A 5,201-nucleotide genomic window follows, 5' to 3' on the forward strand; every position below is an offset into this window, starting at 1 on the left:
ACATCCTCCATCCCTTCAGTCCTGCCCTGGTTCAGAACAGAGGTAATCACCCTAGACTCCTCTCTACCACTTTCTGGGCCTATAGTCTTACTAGCACTGATCGACAGTGCCCTCCCAGGAAATAAAAAAACACAGGAAATACGTGGATGACGTGAATCTGGATCAGACGTAGACACCTCAACTACCCTGTACCCTCCAACAGACCCTAAATGGTCTTGACATCTGGGTAGAGGACCACAGAATGAAACTAAACCCATAGAAATGAAAAGTTCTGCATGTCACCCACAGTAAGCGTCCACCCAACCTACTGACACTCTCCATTGACCAGAACACCCTTGAAGTCTGTGACATAGTAAGAATCCTGGTCGTCACCATCCAGAATAATTTACAATGGGACACTCAAGTGGACCACATGCTGAGCTCTGCCAACAGGAATCTGTTCGTTCAGCGGCGTCTGAAGAAATGTGGTGTCCTAGACCCAGAACTGGTTTCCATCTACAAAGGTGTCCCGTACTTCAATGTGCAGCCCCGGTCTGGCGCAGTTCTCTGACCAAAAACCAGGCTAAAAGGCTGGAACGCACACAGAAACAGGCCTGTAAGATCATCCTTGGCCAGAGGTACTCCGGCTACCCAGAGGTACTCCGGCTACCCAGAGGTACTCCGGCTACCCAGAGGTACTCCGGCTACCCAGAGGTACTCCGGCTACCCAGAGGTACTCCGGCTACCCAGAGGTACTCAGGCTACCCAGAGGTACTCAGGGGTAAATCGGAAACTAAATCCAAACTAAATCCCTTTGTATGACGATCTGAGACATGTTCTTTTTGTAAAATGTTGGTGATAACCCTGAAGTATTCTGGTTACGGGACGAGCAGAGGCTTGAATTCTGTTTCAGATGGGACGTGTTTGAGATTGCTCAGTTTGTTCATAATGCCTGGAGAAAAATGTGAAATGTACTGTTTATGAAGTGTGGCTAGATGGTAGCTGTACTTGCCATGGTTATTGTATGTGTGTAATTTGTACAATTGTATTTTGTAGTGTCTTGTAAGCCCATGTGGGCTGAACACCAATACCTTATTTGAGCAGGCTTCTAAACAAAAACGGATTTTCAATTTTCGCTTAGAGATTTTTTGCACTTTACATTTGTTGTATTTATTTAACATTTATGGTTTTTATTGTAACAGAAAAGTAATTCAGTGTTTTTAATGACAACTGTTTGTCATTATAAAACTTGTATTAATGCTGAAAGACCAATAAACTAATAAACGACCCTTGAATCCTTCTCTCCCTCCTCTCAGGTGTTTCCCCCAGCAGGAAGCAGTGCTGTTTGTTCCTGGACAGTGTCCGTTTACCATTTAGATGACTGTGTAGGGATGTATACAGTATATGCATAATGTCTATATGGCAGAAAATAGTCAGCCACAGAGATCTTGCAGAGAACCTGCTGAGTAAGACCGGGGCTGGTGGAACGGAAGAGTCCGAAATATACATTTGACTGCAAAAATATACATCATCAATATTGACGTTGACAGCTTTCAATATTACCCAGAGTGCTGCTGACAAGGCTTTCCAGGATGAGACCGGAAATAAGGAAGTTAACGAAATAAGTAAACACTGAAAAATAGAGCTAATGTTTTTGACTTGAAAATGGGTAACACTTTATTTGGATAGTCCATCTGTAGATGCTCTATCGACTATCTGTTAAACCCTTATCCTAACCCTAAACTTAATTCTAACCATTTCCCTATTCTTAACCCTTACCTAACCCTTATTCTAAACCTAACCCTAAACATAAACTTAGCAAATAGTTGCTTATCAACATATAGTTTGTTGATAGAATGACCATTTGTAGAGCATCTACAGATGTACTATCTGGACTATCCAAATAAAGTGTGACCTGAAAAGGTTTTGAAAGAGGCTCTCAGAGCTGTGTCTGTAGGTGAGAGGACACACAGAGTGGCACAGAATCAGTGACTTGTCTTGTATAAAGGTTGAGTGGCAGCTTTGTACAGGGGTGTTTGACCTGTGTGTGTTGTAAGGGCTTTTGATAGTTCATGTGGCTCCCCCACAACACTCTAAACATCTCTCTCTCCCTTTCTCGCCCTCACTCTCTTTCTCTCTCTCTACACTGTGATACTGTCAGCCTCGTGAGGCTTTTTATGACTTAACCCCTGCATTCCCCTCCTCTATTCTCTTCTTTTTCCCTCTCTTGGTCTTCCTCTCCCTTGCTCATCCCTTGCCCATCACATGCTCTTTCACCTCCCCTCCCCTCCCTCTCCCTTTTTCTCCCTCTCTCCCTCACTCCCTCTGTCTTTTCTCTCCCTCCTTTTTTCTCTTTCTTGCGCTCATTCTCCCCTTTTCTTCCCTTCTCTCTTTTCTATCTGTCTTTCTCTCCCCCTCTCCTTCCCTCTCTCTCCCTCTATCAAGGCTCTGCTCATAGACTCATATGGAACAGTGCCTGAGGGAGAGCAAATGAGAGATTCAGCCTGATGATGCCACTTAGCTATTAACTATCTGCAGCAAACATGTAACCCCCATCCTGAACAGAACCCTCCCCTGCCTCCCTCTACCATTCATGTCCAGCCCCCTCCTGCTCTCTTTCTCTCTGTTTCCCATCCTCCCTCCCTCCCTCCCTCCCTCCCTCCCTCCCTCCCTCCCTCCCTCCCTCCCTCCCTCCCTCCCTCCCTCCCTCCCTCCATCTCTCCCCCTCTTTCTGTGTCTGTGTCTCTCACGCTCTCCCTCACACACACACTCTCGGCTTGCAGAGAATGAGAGGATAAACGTACAGACAGGAAGGACTGACCCAAGAGCGTTAGAGAGAGAGATAGCGAGAGAGAGCCAGAGCGAGGGAGAGAGGGACGATCCAGCACCCAGTCGTTACGCTTCCAGGGATAGCAGAGAGAGAGACTACAGAGCCATACTACTACAATATCCCTGTGTCCTGTAATTTTGGAACTTTTTCACTTTAATTTAACTTTTTTTCACAACCTTCTTTTTTAATATAACAATAATTGTTTTCATTCTGAAGCAGAGGACCTGGCTGTTACTTCTTCTTGTGTTCTCTGGGATCTTTCTAATGCTACTCTGCCCTCTGGTCTCCAGTGATCAGCACACTGTGGACCAGGGACCTCTCTGCCCCTGACAAGGCATCGTGGAGAGGCTGCTTGGCTGCTTGTCGTCAGGTCTGGGTTGTTGCTGCTTCTTCTTTGCAGGGAATGACCCTAGGAGTTGTGGGATTGGTTGCACTACAGGGACGCTCCTGAAAAGCCTACGGAGGGGACTCAAGGTGAAGGAAGGGAAGGGAAGGAAGGCGCTGTGGCCCCACAGAACTGAGAGAACTGCTCCCCCCCTCCCCAACCCCAAGACGCTCCATCCCATTGCAGCATGGATCTCCCCCCATTCAGAGGTAGGTACAAACAGCCCCCCCCCCCCCCCCCCCCCCGTACCAACCCATCTCTATTTTATGAGGAAAAACACTAAAAGTGGATATCCAAAGAGCTTTACACTTTTACTAGACTCTCACATGTATTCTTTATATTCAACTTAACCGTGTGTAGAAGTGGTCTGCTTTCAGTAGGTCCTTCTCTGGCCTTACTGTTTAAAGCTTTATGCCGCTGGGATAGTTGTGTGGTGTGTCTACCTGGGAGAGTGTGGTGTGGTATGGTGTGTAGCTGGTTTGATGTGGTATGGTGTGTAACTGGTTTGGTGTGGTGTGGTATGGTATGGTGTGTAACTGGTTTGATGTGGTGTGGTGTGGTATGGTGTGTAGCTGGTTTGATGTGGTGTGGTGTGGTATGGTGTGTAGCTGGTTTGATGTGGTATGATGTGTAACTGGTTTGATGTGGTATGGTGTGTAACTGGTTTGATGTGGTATGGTATGTAACTGGTTTGATGTGGTGGGGTGGGGTATGGTGTGTAACTGGTTTGATGTGGTGTGGTGTGTAACTGGTTTGGTGTGGTATGGTGTGTAACTGGTTTGGTGTGGTATGGTGTGTAGCTGGTTTGATGTGGTATGGTGTGTAACTGGTTTGGTGTGGTGTGGTATGGTGTGTAGCTGGTTTGATGTGGTATGGTGTGTAACTGGTTTGGTGTGGTGTGGTGTGGTATGGTGTGTAACTGGTTTGATGTTGTGTGGTGTGGTGTGGTATGGTGTGTAGCTGGTTTGATGTGGTGTGGTGTGGTATGGTGTGTAGCTGGTTTGATGTGGTATGGTGTGTAACTGGTTTGGTGTGGTATGGTGTGTAGCTGGTTTGATGTGGTGTGGTGTGGTGTGGTGTGGTGTGTAGCTGGTTTGATGTGGTATGGTGTGTAACTGGTTTGATGTGGTATGGTGTGTAACTGGTTTGATGTGGTATGGTGTGTAACTGGTTTGATGTGGTGTGGTCTGGTATGGTGTGTAGCTGGTTTGATGTGGTATGGTGTGTAACTGGTTTGGTGTGGTGTGGTATGTGTACTGTAACTGGGATAGTTTGGTGTGGTGAGTCTAACTGGGGAGAGGTGTGGTATTGTTTGGTATGGTGTATAACCGGTTTGCATAACTGGAAGAGTGGTGTGATGTTATGTGGTATGTTGTGATGTGTGTACTGTAACTGGGATAGTTTTGTGTGGTAAGAGTAACTGATATGGTATGGTGTGAGTAAATGGTTTGGTGTGGTGTGAGTAAATGGTTTGGTGTGGTGTGAGTAAATGGTTTGGTGTGGTGTGAGTAACAGGTTTGGTGCGGTGTGAGTAACAGGTTTGGTGCGGTGTGAGTAAATGGTTTGGTGCGGTGTGAGTAAATGGTTTGGTGCGGTGTGAGTAAATGGTTTGGTGCGGTGTGAGTAACAGGTTTGGTGCGGTGTGAGTAAATGGTTTGGTGTGGTGTGAGTAAATGGTTTGGTGTGGTGTGAATAAATGGTTTGGTGTGGTGTGAGTAAATGGTTTGGTGTGGTGTGAGTAAATGGTTTGGTGTGGTGTGAGTAAATGGTTTGGTATGGTGTAAGTAAATGGTTTGGTGTGGTGTGAGTAAATGGTTTGGTGTGGTGTGAGTAAATGGTTTGGTGTGGTGTGAGTAAATGGTTTGGTATGGTGTAAGTAAATGGTTTGGTGCAGTGTGAGTAACAGGTTTGGTGCGGTGTGAGTAAATGGTTTGGTGTGGTGTGAGTAAATGGTTTGGTGTGGTGTGAGTAAATGGTTTGGTGCGGTGTGAGTAACGGGTTTGGTGT

General features: G+C 46.3%; 1 protein-coding gene across 2 annotated transcripts in view; it reads left to right on the forward strand.

Annotated features, from left to right (window-relative positions):
* The first annotated feature begins 2,735 nt into the window (after nt 1-2,735).
* The window catches only part of LOC106567887 (protein sprouty homolog 3), a 21,581-nt gene continuing 19,115 nt past the window's right edge, over nt 2,736-5,201 (forward strand). For both annotated transcript variants that reach the window (XM_014137745.3, XM_014137744.3), the window contains exon 1: nt 2,736-3,403. The gene's annotated coding sequence lies outside the window, so the exon portion shown is untranslated. The remainder of the gene's footprint in view (nt 3,404-5,201) is intronic.

This window comes from Salmo salar, chromosome 13, assembly GCF_965601325.2.
Source record: "Salmo salar chromosome 13, fSalSal1, whole genome shotgun sequence".
Classification (NCBI taxonomy): domain Eukaryota; kingdom Metazoa; phylum Chordata; class Actinopteri; order Salmoniformes; family Salmonidae; genus Salmo; species Salmo salar.